The following is a 13885-nucleotide window of genomic DNA, read 5'->3' as shown; positions in this document are numbered from 1 at the left end:
TGTACATAAGAGTGTTACACCCCAATGAATGTCTCCATGTTGCTCCGCCATTTTAAAACTACGGGATTTGTAGAAGGACATGTCATCAGCTTCGCATTTTCCGTTATCACATTAGAAGTGTAACAACAAATAGTTTCCTTGTGGCACAGAAGTCAGCACAGACAGAACTGAGTAAAAACAGTACAGCAGAACAAACACACAGTAACTATACTCAGGATAAATAGTGATGAAAATATTAATTAACAGCACAGATTCAAACACTGACCACATACAGGCTTCAGTATCATTGTTTATCAATTTGATCTGCTCGTCACATGTATGTTTGTTTAACTTAAAAAAAAAAGTGATTTGTTATCTGTTTCCTCAACAGCGAATCTCCCCATCATGATTGCCTGCATCATTGCTGCAGTTGTTCTCGGCATCATCGCTGTGATCGGAATCGTTCTCTACAAAAAGAAGAACGGTGGGAGAGAAACACATTTTCTACTTTCTCAGTTTTCTGACTTCATGTAAAGTTGGAATAAGAAAAAAACTAAATTTCCATCACAAAATGAGGTTAAATAAAAAATAAGCTGTGAACGACTTTGAGCCATTTTCATGAGAAAGTGAATATTACAAGACATGATCTGTATGAGAATGTTAAATCTGTAACAAATGGAGCACCGCGTTAGTTCTGGCAGACCACGTAGTCAACGCGCCCTTTGCCTATTGGCTGACGCCGACCCAACCCTTATGGCCAGCTGCGCTCAATTGGTAATCAGCTGATGCTCGCAATTGGATGCTGGCATTTGGGGCACTTCATTTAAACTTGGTTTGCTGTCACTGCTTTTTTTTTTGCTCTCTGCTTGCAGCCTTCCACAGCAGCTCCCCTGCGTAGGGGCAAAAAGTTTTGCTTCTGCTTACAAGACGTAGCTCCGATTAGCATACGCGCCGATGCTAGTATTATTATTGTGCTGCTTACCCTGTCGTCCGGCATGGATCCCCGCTGCCGGCGGAGTCGGAGATTCGGCTGAGATGGACGCGTGGAGGACATCCAGCCGAGCCAAGACGCGACACCGGGCGAGCTGTCACAGAGGCCGCGGTCAGAGTCAAGGTAGGCCGCGGCGGGCTCCTGTACGTGGCAGGGCTTGCCGCGGTTAGACACGCGGCTTATTTTTACACCGATTCACATGATTTTGCGTGACTATTGGTCCGTGGATCCTCGCGGTGATGCTCTAAGGTGGAGCGCGCGCCTCTGGCGCTACACGCTGTTGATCGGCATTGTCTGATGGGTGCGGCGTCACCTGTCGTGTCGGGGTGTGAGTGCTTGTGCCTGTGGATACAGTGGGAGGTGATGTGAGTCAGAGGATTAACAACTATTGCCTTTCCTCGGTCAATGTCGGAAACATTGTTTGGACTAGTTCCTCCTCTCAGTTGATAGCTACAGCATTGCTCGTTTATCCACCAGCAAACAAGTCTATTTTATTTTTTCCCACTGTATTGAATGCAAAGCTGCCAGGTAAAGTGAAGTGAGTGCTTTTATAATAAAACCAGAGATTCATTGACAAGTTTTCAGGGTTTCACTGTGAACTCAGTGGAGGGAGAATCAATTCTGTGCATGGAGAATGCTAAAGTCAGAGCTGTTCTGCTGCTGAAATGACCACGGTGTCATGAACTGACTCCCATGCTCAATGGATGGATACAAAAGCATTTTGTGAATGAAGCCCAACTCTGGCTGTGGTCGAATTGATCTCATGTAGATCCACTGTGATTATTATTGCTCATGTATGTTCTGCTTGTATTAATTCGGCTCATCGTTGATGGGCCCTGAAAAGGTTTTGATCCTGAAGAGAAGAACGTCAGGATGCTACCCTGTTTGCTATAGGAATGCACTTCGTCGTATAACAACCTCCAGAGACCTACAGTGAAACTTCACTACTTAGCTGCATTTTTTGCTTAACAAAGCAGCAGTAAGAGGCTGATTAGCTAGGCTATCGTTAAACAATGGAGCCTAAGTGTACTTGGCTGACTGAACTACCTTTGAATATTTATTCAACTGGTAAATGAGCTCTGGGAATTATACATTTTAAACAGTGGAGGTCTCTACAGACGCTCATATAGAGCGATTTAAAGAGACTTGTCCAGTAATACACAGCTATTGCCTCTAACAGGAATCCTTTATTTAACGCTCTATAACTGACAATAAGATAGCTAGTCTTATGCTCTATAAAGCCAGTCCTCTAAGCTACAAATAACACCATATCATAAGGATACATACTGCTCTCCTGAGCACTGCTGTGTGAGCTGCGATGGTCATATACTAAGAGAATCATACGTACTGGCTTTGTGCTTCCCGTCCAAACAATCCCTGTCATCCTCACTCGTTTCTTTGGGGCCATTTAGGGGACAATTTCAAGCACAATGCGTCCAACAGTTTTGTGTTTAAAGGCTTGAGCATAAACACAAGATGGCACTTGAGATCAGTGATGCACTCGATGATTTAAAGGATCTGACATCTGTAGCCAGTTCTACAGCATATGTTTGTGATGCTTTGTGGACAAGCGTCCGGCCACTTCGTGTAACACCAGCCTGATTGTGATTGGCTCTTGCACAGCAAATGGCATGCTAATTTGCATGACATCAAAACATTTCAACCATCGTCCCCACGGGTGATGCCACAACTAATCCCTTCAGGAGGAGCGTTGTCCTTTTTCCTTGTGTGAGAAGCAGCCTGTAAAAGCTGATTTCAGCTGTGAACTGATAAAGAGCAATCTGTCCAGTAAGTACTGGTGCAGGATGAACCTCTGAGAAACATGTTGCAGGAAACACTGGAGGCTTTTCTTTCTTCCCTTTAGTTCTTGCTTGCAAATACTGAGTGTTGCTTTCTGGCTATTTGTATACGACACTTATGCATGTGATGTGCTCGTGGTAGGAAGCACTTGCCTCTTCTCATTTTGTCATTTTGGAGGCTGCTGGTCTTCTTGGAAGTTTGAAAATAAATGGCATCTTGTTTCTCTGCTTACTCAAGCATTGTGATGCCCTGTTGATGCCAAGTTGCCATGCTACGTGTCATCTTGCCACAGCTAGATTTTCAGTATATTTTTACTTAAACCTGCTATAAGCTGATGTTTCAGCTAGCTGGAGTTTGTGCTGATGGGAAGGTAGTTTCCAATGGGTCATTGAAAGATTTTTCCACTTAGAATAGCTGCCTACTGGTATTAAAAAAAAAAAATTGTGCAGCTGTGCCTCTGTTTAAATAAAACAAGAGCCACTGGTAGGGCTTAACTTTGCATGAAAGATGCTGATTAAGATCGAAATAAATTTGGGATGAAGTCAAATCATTAAAACCGCTCCCGGAATTGATGGCACGAACAGCAATGACAGAGGTCATTTGTGTATGCTTTATGGCTTTTTAATTGTGTGGATAGCAAAATATGCAAGCTCACGGTGACTTTAACTTCCTAGGTGGTCAGGTGAAGTGTGTTAAAGCCTGGTTTATAGTCGGTAACGCAAGACGCAACGCAAGCCCTTGCGTGCTTGCGTGTGTCACCTCAATTTTCTAAACTTTACGCAAGCACAAGCCACTGGCTGTGTTCGAAACCGCCTACTACTAGAAAACGGCATACTCGATCTAACAGTATGCAGAGCGTTTACACACAGTGCACAGGGCCGTTTCTAGCTTTGTGGGGGCCCTAAGCAAGATACCGTTTGGGGGCCCCTAGTTTGTCAAACTACAATGAAGAGATTCCTAACCATTTAGATGGAACACTAAGATCTATTACACTTTATGAGCAAAACAGGCTAGAGTTTAAATTAAACATCTTAAGTTGAACCACTCAGGCAAGTTAAACTAATAAGAATATATAATACAAAGAAAACAATAAATAAAAGATTTTGAGGTTTTTTTTAAATATTAAACTGTAATGTACTTTAAAGATTGTACCCAATTACAAAGTAGATAGATTCTTTATTGATCCCGAAGGAAATTCAAGCATCCAGTAGCAAGACATAAAGCAATAAAAAATGTTTATACAATTATAAACACTTTAAAAACAATCTAAGAATTTAAAAAACTATTTAAAAAAAACCAGTTTAAAAATCTAAAGTGACCAGTGAAATACAGAAGCGCCATCACTTAAAGCTGTTGTACATCCTGATGGCCAGAGGAACAAGAGTTTTTGAAGTTGTCATTTTTAAGAAGTTTCTGCATTTATCTACACATTGTACTAGTTAAAGTAATAAAACTAAGAATAATGATTCACTGCCACAACTATTCTAAAATAATCAACAGGATGCCTAATATTTGTATATCACTTAAAAAACTAACAGTAGAACACTTCTAATTAGAGGCCTATAAATAACACACCAAACTTAGTAAATGAATCCTAAGTAATGCCAAAATCGTGTCAAATACCCGAGAGACAACTTCCACTGAGCAATGACAGAGCAGGACAACAACATGCCTCCCTCCCTGCTAGAATCTGAATAAACGGGTCTGGAGTCAGTCAGTTATTCCCGTGGCAGGACTGACTGTTCATTCACATGTGACATACTCATCTTATATAAGCAAACTTTCATGAGGCAAACACTGAAGCCGAGTTTATAACGAACAAATCCCAGCCAGCTACATAACATTTATCCGAGACTAGCTAGCAGGACAAATAAACACAAAAAAACGTCCCACCTCCAGCTATCAGCCCACATCACCCAACACATGCCTTACCTTTGTCCTCAGGCCGTTTTTCTTCCTCCATTTTTCCGCGCCACTAATATGACTTCTTTATGACACCATACCATTACGGCGTTTGTCTTGCTAACTTTTCTCGCTTTTTAGGGGAATGATGGGTAGATGTCAATCATTCCCGTCACACCTGTTGGCGGCTGCTACGCCACTCAGCGTGTGACAGTGCTGTACTTTACACAAACTCTACACACGGTCGCCAGCATTCGTAGATTTTGTTCGTAACTCCAAACTTTTCGTCAAATCCAATCGCTAACCAAGCCTAGGTTGCTGACGTTAGCTGGCAGCAATATCACTGAACGTTAGGTTAGCAAAACAATTACACCAAAAACACGAACTTACCAGCAAGGGATGCACGAGCGTCATCTCTCCGTTTTCTTTTCTTTCTTTTGTCAGCGCTAGAATCATGTGGTAATGAGCCTAAAGTAAAATCTTTTACTTGACATTCTAAATCTTCTTCACTGTTAACGGGCATAACTCGGAAAACGTCAGGTAGGAGGATGCTCCACCACCTCCGATGCGGTAACTTTGAAGACTGTAACATTCAGGAACCATTGTACCATTTCAGGAAGGGGGGGGGGGGTATAGATAAGATAAACACATCTAATTTGCCCGAATCGAGTAATAGGGCACACAATTAAGAAAAACAACGCTGGGCCTGTTCATGACTAATTTATATAATTTCTTTAATGTAATAATATAATAACTATCATGAAATTTTTTTAACAACCTTAATTTTGGGGGCCCCTGCCAGGTACTTGGGGCCCTACGCGCTCTGCGTACTCTGCGTATGCGGAACGGCGGGCCTGACAGTGCACTTCACTCCTGCCCAAGCCGAAATCAGCCGGCCTGAAAAGCTGATTTCCCTTAAGCTATAAACTCTGTAAATGTATAACTTTAGCAACATTTTAAACATTTTCAGGCGAGAAGTAGTTGTTTAGACCCCCAAAGTGTTGATAATCTGACAAAATACCGGCTATTTACAAGAAGAAGCATGAATCCACTCAGAGGTCCTGGCGGTGAATTTCCTTTCATCATAGTAGGCTTGTCATTGAAAAAACCCGCTACTCCACCTACTGTCCTGGTGGTGAATCGACACGCAGCACACGCAACCGCTGACAAAGCAAAATGAAGCATAAACGTCTCGAGCCATTAACATACGCGCAAGCGCAAGGGCAGTTAAAAGAAGTATAACTCAGCCTTAAGGCTCTGCTTGCTTGGATGTTGCTTTGCTTGAATGTTGCTTTGCTTGGATCTCGTTTTGCTGTCTTGGATCGGATGTTGCTCTGCTTGCTTGGATGTTGCTCTGCTTGCTTGGATGTTGCTCTGCTTGCTTGGATCCTGTTCTGCTTGCTTGGATCCTGTTCTGCTTGCTTGGATCCTGTTCTGCTTGCTTGGATCCTGTTCTGCTTGCTTGGATCTTGCTCTGCCTTGCTTGGATCTCGTTTGCTGTTCTTGGCTCGGATCCTGTTCTGCTTGGATCTTGCTGCTTTGCTTGGATCTTGCTCTGCTTTGCCCTGCCGCAAAGCGCTGTCGCTGCTGTGGAGACCGAATATATTTTTATGGTGTACCTTAGTGGTTGAGTTCAATGCTTGCCCCAATTAAATACTCGCATCACATTTCAGTCTGTGTTAATGTGAGCCTACGGCAGTTCCACCTTTTTAACGTCAAGCTTAGTCGCGGTTTAATAATTATTTTGTAATATTACTACTACTAATCATAATGGTGTCACTCGTTGGGGGGGTAGGACACCCTGGTCCAACAATCCAATTGGCTGGCTGCGTTTCTGTATGGTCTGTTTGGGGGGTTTGTTGCCTTTACAGCAAATGGAAGGCACTCCACCTGAGGATGCTGCTGTTCCCTGTCTTGGCTTCCATGGAGCTCATGGAAAAGTCGGGAACTTCCTCCGAACAGAGCCATACCGCCAAACATAAATTGTATGCATTCAGAATAAGCTTCTGAAATTCATCTCTGTTCTCGTCTCGTTTTGACGAGAGTGGTTCTGACAGAAATGGAGCATCGCGTTAGTTCTGGCAGACCACGTAGTCAACGCGCCCTTTGCCTATTGGCTGACGCCGACCCAACCCTTATGGCCAGCTGCGCTCAATTGGTAATCAGCTGATGCTCGCAATTGGAGGCTGGCATTTGGGGCACTTCATTTAAACTTGGTTTGCTGTCACTGCTTTTTTTTTTGCTCTCTGCTTGCAGCCTTCCACAGCAGCTCCCCTGCGTAGGGGCAAAAGTTGCTTCTGCTTACAAGACGTAGCTCCGATTAGCATACGCGCCGATGCTAGTATTATTTTTGTGCTGCTTACCCTGTCGTCCGGCATGGATCCCCGCTGCCGGCGGAGTCGGAGATTCGGCTGAGATGGACGCGTGGAGGACATCCAGCCGAGCCAAGACGCGACACCGGGCGAGCTGTCACAGCGCGCCGCAGTCAGTCAAGGTAGGCCGCGGCGGGCTCCTGTACGTGGCAGGGCTTGCCGCGGCTTATGTTTACACCGATTCACATGATTTTGCGGACTATTGGTCCGTGGATCCTCGCGGTGATGCTCTAAGGTGGAGCGCGCGCCTCTGGCGCTACACGCTGTTGATCGGCATTGTCTGCATTACAGTCTGATGGGTGCGGCGTCACCTGTCGTGTCGGGGTGTGAGTGCCTGTGGATACAGTGGGAGTCGATGTGAGTCAGAGGATTAACAACTATTGCCTTTCCTCGGTCAATGTCGGAAACATTGTTTGGACTAGTTCCTCCTCTCAGTTGCTAGCTACATCATTGCTCGTTTATCCACCAGCAAACAAGTCTATTTTATTTTTATTTTTATTTTTTCCCACTGTATTGAATGCAAAGCTGCCAGGTAAAGTGAAGTGAGTGCTTTTATAATAAAACCAGAAATTCATTGACAAGTTTTCAGGGTTTCACCGTGAACTCAGTGGAGGGAGAATCAATTCTGTGCATGGAGAATGCAAAGTCAGAGCTGTTCTGCTGCTGAAATGACCACGGTGTCATGAACTGACTCCCATGCTCAATGGATGGATACAAAAGCATTTTGTGAATGAAGCCCAACTGTGGCTGTGGTCGAATTGATCTCATGTAGATCCACTGTGATTATTATTGCTCATGTATGTTCTGCTTGTATTAATTCGGCTCATCGTTGATAGGCCCTGAAAAGGTTTTGATCCTGAAGAGAAGAACGTCAGGATGCTACCCTGTTTGCTATAGAAAAGCACTTCGTCGTATAACAACCTCCAGAGACCTACAGTGAAACTTCACTACTTAGCTGCATTTTTTGCTTAACAAAAGCAGCAGTAAGAGGCTGATTAGCTAGGCTATCGTTAAACAATGGAGCCTAAGTGTACTTGGCTGACTGAACTACCTTTGAATAATTATTCAACTGGTAAATGAGCTCTGGGAATTATACATTTTAAACAGTGGAGGGCTCTACAGACGCTCATATAGAGCGATTTAAAGAGACTTGTCCAGTAAAACACAGCTATTGCCTCTAACAGGAATCCTTTATTTAACGCTCTATAACTGACAATAAGATAGCTAGTCTTATGCTCTATAAAGCAGTCCTCTAAGCTACAAATAACACCATATCATAAGGATACATACTGCTCTCCTGAGCACTGCTGCGTGAGCTGCGATGCTCATATACTAAGAGAATCGTACGTACTGGCTTTGTGCTTCCCGTCCAAACAATCCCTGCCATCCTCACTCGTTTCTTTGGGGCCATTTAGGGGACAATTTCAGGCACAATGCATCCAACAGTTTTGTGTTTAAAGGCTTGAGCATAAACACAAGATTGCACTTGAGATCAGTGATGCACTCGATGATTTAAAGGATCTGACATCTGTAGCAGTTCTACAGCTTATGTTGTGATGCTTTGTGGACAAGCGTCCGGCCACTTCATGTAACACCAGCCTGATGTGATTGGCTCTTGCGCAGCAAATGGCATGCTAATTTGCATGACATCAAAACATTTCAACCATCGTCCCCACGGTTGATGCCACAACTAAGCCTGATTTATTCTCGGGAACCAGGTCGTCTGCGTGTGTGTCGCAGTTAACGCAGACATGCCCCCCCCCCCCCTACGCAGACACTCTGGTGCACCTCCTCAAAATTGTAACTCACCGCAGACAGTGCCGCAGACATCGCCGCAGGGAGGAGAGAAAGGAGGCCTCTGATCGGTCAACTCTACATCCGCTCTACACTATGCATATTTCCGGTTTGCTAACCGGCTGACGCTAACTGTGACGATTCTTTCCCTCTCTGCCAGCTCCAGTAGTAGCAATATTTCTCTATTTCTAGATCGATCAGCTGCATCTCAAAGTGCGCATTCGTCCAGTCGCCATTGTTGTTGAATGACCTCCGTAACCGTAACACCCACAATCCTAGCTTGTTCGTGATTGTCCCTCTTGCGTTGTGGCGTGGGATTAACATAGCGTAGACAGCGCTTCAAGGCATGAATCAAAAAATAACTGCGTCGTGTCTGCGACAAGCTCACTGCGACACACTGCTGCGAAGTATACACGAGCCTTTATCCCTTCAGGAGGAGCGTTGTCCTTTTTCCTTCTGTGAGAAGCAGCTGTAAAAGCTGATTTCAGCTGTGAACTGATAAAGAGCAATCTGTCCAGTAAGTACTGGTGCAGGATGAACCTGAGAAACATGTTGCAGAAAACACTGGAGGCTTTTCTTTCTTCCCTTTAGTTTCTTGCTTGCAAATACTGAGTGTTGCTTTCTGGCTATTTGTATACGACTTATGCACGTGATGTGCTCGTGGTAGGAAGCACTTGCCTCTTCTCATTTTGTCATTTTGGAGGCTGCTGGTCTTCTTGGAGTTTGAAAATAAATGGTATCCTGTTTCTCTGCTTACTCAAGCCATTGTGATGCCCTGTTGATGCCAAGTTGCCATGCTACGTGTCATCTTGCCACAGCTAGATTTTCAGTATATTTTTACTTAAACCTGCTATGAGCTGATGTTTCAGCTAGCTGGAGTTTGTGCTGATGGGAAGGTAGTTTTCAATGGGTCATTGAAAGGTTTTTCCACTTAGAATAGCTGCCTACTGGTATATTAAAAAAAATAAATAAATAATTAATTGTGCAGCTGTGCCTCTGTTTAAATAAACAAGAGCCACTGGTAGGGCTTAACTTTGCATAAAGATGCTGATTAAGATCGAAAATAAATTTGGGATGAAGTCAAATCATTAAAACCGCTCCCGGAATTGATGGCACGAACAGCAATGACAGAGGTCATTTGTGTTATGCTTTATGGCTTTTTAATTGTGTGGATAGCAAAATATGCAAGCTCACGGTGACTTTAACTTCCTAGGTGGTCAGGTGAAGTGTGTTAAAGCCTGGTTTATAGTCGGTAACGCAAGACGCAACGCAAGCCCTTGCGCGGTTGCAAGCCCCCCCTTGCGTGCTTGCGTGTGTCACCTCAATTTTCTAAACTTTACGCAAGCGCAAGCCACTGGCTGTGTTCGAAACCGCCTACTACTAGAAAACGGCATACTCGATCTAACAGTATGCAGAGCGTTTACACACAGTGCATTTCACTCCTGCCCGAGCCGAAATCAGCCGGCCTGAAAAGCTGATTTCCCTTAAGCTATAAACTCTGTAAATATATAACTTTAGCAACATTTGAAACATTTTTAGGCGAGAAAGTAGTCGTTTAGACCCCCAAAGTGTTCAAAATCTGACAAAATACCGGCTATTTACAAGAAGAAGAAGCATGAATCCACTCAGAGGTCCTGGCGGTGAATTTCCTTTCATCATAGTAGGCTTGTCATTGAAAAAACCCGCTACTCCACCTACTGTCCTGGCGGTGAATCGCCACGCAGCACACGCAACCGCCGTCAAAGCAAAATGAAGTATAAATGTCTCGAGCCATTAACATACGCGCAAGACGCAAGGGCAGTTAAAAGAGTATAACTCAGCCTTAAGGCTCTGCTTGCTTGGATGTTGCTTTGCTTGAATGTTGCTTTGCTTTGCTTGGATCTCGTTTTGCTGTTTTTGGATCGGATCTTGCTCTGCTTTGCTTGGATGGTGCTTTGCTTGGATCTCGTTTTGCTGTCTTGGATCGGATGTTGCTCTGCTTGCTTGGATGTTGCTCTGCTTGCTTGGATCCTGTTCTGCTTGCTTGGATCTTGCTCTGCCTTGCTTGGATCTCGTTTGCTGTTCTTGGCTCGGATCCTGTTCTGCTTGGATCTTGCTGCTTTGCTTGGATCTTGCTCTGCTTTGCCCTGCCGCAAAGCGCTGTCGCTGCTGTGGTGTACCTAAGTGGTTGAGTTCAATGCTTGCCCCAATTAAATACTCGCATCACATTTCAGTCTGTGTTAATGTGAGCTACGGCAGTTCCACCTTTTTAACGTCAAGCTAGTCGCGGTTTAATAATTATTTTGTAATATTACTACTACTAATCATAATGGTGTCACACGTTGGTAGCTAATAAATCGTTGGGGGGGGTAGGACACCCTGGTCCAACAATCCAATTGGCTGGCTGCGTTTCAGTATGGTCTGTTTGGGGGGGTTTGTTGCCTTTACAGCAAATGGAAGGCACTCCACCTGAGGATGCTGCTGTTCCCTGTCTTGGCTTCCATGGAGCTCATGGAAAAGTCGGGAACTTCCTCCGAACAGAGCCATACCGCCAAACATAATTGTATGCATTCAGAATAAGCTTCTGAAATTCATCTCTGTTCTCGTCTCGTTTTGATGAGAGTAGTTCTGGCAGACCACGTAGTCAACGCGCCCTTTGCCTATTGGCTGACGCCGACCCAACCCTTATGGCCAGCTGCGCTCAATTGGTAATCAGCTGATGCTCGCAATTGGAGGCTGGCATTTGGGGCACTTCATTTAAACTTGGTTTGCTGTCACTGCTTTTTTTTTTGCTCTCTGCTTGCACCCACCACCTCCCCTGCTCCACCGACTTCTCATTGCCAAACAATGTCATAGTGTTGTTCATTGTTGCTTGCTCTGTTCTAGGGGGTTTGTTGCCTTTACAGCAAATGGAAGGCACTCCACCTGAGGATGCTGCTGTTCCCTGTCTTGGCTTCCATGGAGCTCATGGAAAAGTCGGGAACTTCCTCCGAACAGAGCCATACCGCCAAACATAATTGTATGCATTCAGAATAAGCTTCTGAAATTCATCTCTGTTCTCGTCTCGTTTTGATGAGAGTGGTTCTGACAGAACTGTAATAATGAGCTTTTTCTTCTTTTCATTTCAGCCAAGCGCCCTCCATCTCGTAAGTAATACATTTATTTTGTATAAATCTCACATTAATTGTGTAGTAACAGCAGACTTCTATATTTTCTGCTGAAGAACTTCTTACGGACTGTTTCTGTCAGCTGTTTATTCCTGATTCAGGATGTGGTCTAACTGTGTTCTGACCTCACAGCTGTAGAAAACACTGAAGTCCAGGAGCAAATGATCCCGAATCCCTGAACAACAAACAGCCAGGAACACAGTGAGTTGATTTATATGTTAAACAAAGCAGCTTGAATTAGAAAAAGTAAGAACCATATGAGAGTGATTCTTTAATCACAGTAATGCACCTGTGACACACTGTAGTCTGACTTTAAGTTATATTTTCATAAACTAATTTATGTAATGTTGATTGAGATCATTAGAAGAAATGTACAAATACTTTTTTTTCTGAAGTTTTTCACATCTGCAGTTTACTTTAACTCCAATATTAACCTTCAGAAAGATGGTAAAAGAAATGTACATCTATGGTTTAACCTAATTACTGTTAATTAATCTGATTTTAAAGCATTCTAGCTAAAAACTGTTTGATGTAAAATTATATTTCAGGGCATTTTAACACAATAAAAACTGTTTCCTGATTAGAACTCTTTATTTAATCTTTTATCTTTGTGTCTCTCCAGGTTTATGAAGTTTGCACTGAAATAAGGAACGACATCACCACCCTCTTCTCTATAAACCATGAATTAATTTGTTTTTAACATTTGATGAGAGAAGTTAATATAAATTCTTAGCCATTGAAATTCAAAGGAAGATAAATTGAAAAATTTGGCAAATATTTTGATTCGGTATCATGATGAATGAGGTCGTTTCCATTGTTGAACTGTTTAAATTCTGGTAAATCAAAGAGTTTGTTTATATTCTTACGAGAAAAGACAGAAAATGTGTCACAATATTCTTCAAATAAGCAAAAATAATCAGCATTTAATTGTGTTTGTGTAGTTGTACAATAAATCCACCATACTTATACTTACAGACTTTTATTTCTGGTTTTGGGGTTTTATTGTAATTCAATCAGTCAGTTATTAATATTAATGATACATAAGCATACACACTTACATAAAAACAGCTAAAGAGACGGACAACCACATGCATGCATCCATCTAGTCAATAAATCTATATTATTAGGGTCTGAAAACATGATGATATCAACCATGAACACCTAAAAACATGATGGTATCAACCATAAACACCTAAAAACATGATGGTATCAACCATAAACACCTAAAAACATGATGGTATCAACCATAAACACCTAAAAACATGATGGTATCAACCATAAACAGCTAAAAACATGATGGTATCAACCATAAACAGCTAAAAACATGACGTTTAAAGTGCAGATTTTAGACAGCAGTCAGTGTAACTGGTTTATCTGAGTTACTCCTGATGGTAAATTGTTCCTGTTTGATGAGTTGGAATCGACTCCAGTCATCAGGAAACTTTATAGCTTTACATTAATCTCATGAATATCTTGATTCTCAGTAATTAAACAGAATTACTGTCTGGTAAATGCTGCAGCTCCAAATTATTAGTTTATTTCCAGAGAATCTTTATGAATGGAAAAGAACATTACAGATACTGCTCATCTATATGCACATATAACAGATATGAACATTGGCCCAAATTATATTACAAATGTGTAAATATTCTGCTTTTATGTTTCTTTGTGATAAAACTTCTGTTTTGATTTTATTAGGTTGAAGTAAATGATTTTAAGTTTTATTTAAATTTACTCCAAAGTAGAGGTTTTCTTTTTTCTTTGATTTAATATATTTAGCTGAGATTTGAATTATTTTCTGCTTTTCATCGTGCATTGAAGATATTTTGGGAAAAGGGATTTATTTTGATTTGTAAACATTTAAAACTTCAGCCGTTGGGCTCAAATAACTTCTGGTGTTG

General features: G+C 42.5%; 1 long non-coding RNA gene across 1 annotated transcript; it reads left to right on the top strand.

Moving 5' to 3' along the window:
• The first annotated feature begins 345 nt into the window (after positions 1 to 345).
• On the top strand, positions 346 to 12957 carry LOC142368294 (uncharacterized). The gene is made up of 4 exons (XR_012767304.1): positions 346 to 463; positions 11946 to 11963; positions 12117 to 12185; positions 12607 to 12957. It is a non-coding gene; the product is annotated as an uncharacterized LOC142368294 (long non-coding RNA).
• Positions 12958 to 13885: the final 928 nt, after the last annotated feature.

Source organism: Odontesthes bonariensis, chromosome 18, assembly GCF_027942865.1.
Source record: "Odontesthes bonariensis isolate fOdoBon6 chromosome 18, fOdoBon6.hap1, whole genome shotgun sequence".
Taxonomy (NCBI): Eukaryota; Metazoa; Chordata; class Actinopteri; order Atheriniformes; family Atherinopsidae; genus Odontesthes; species Odontesthes bonariensis.
Note: the sequence above shows the minus strand (reverse complement) of the source record. Positions and strands in the feature narration are given on the sequence as shown.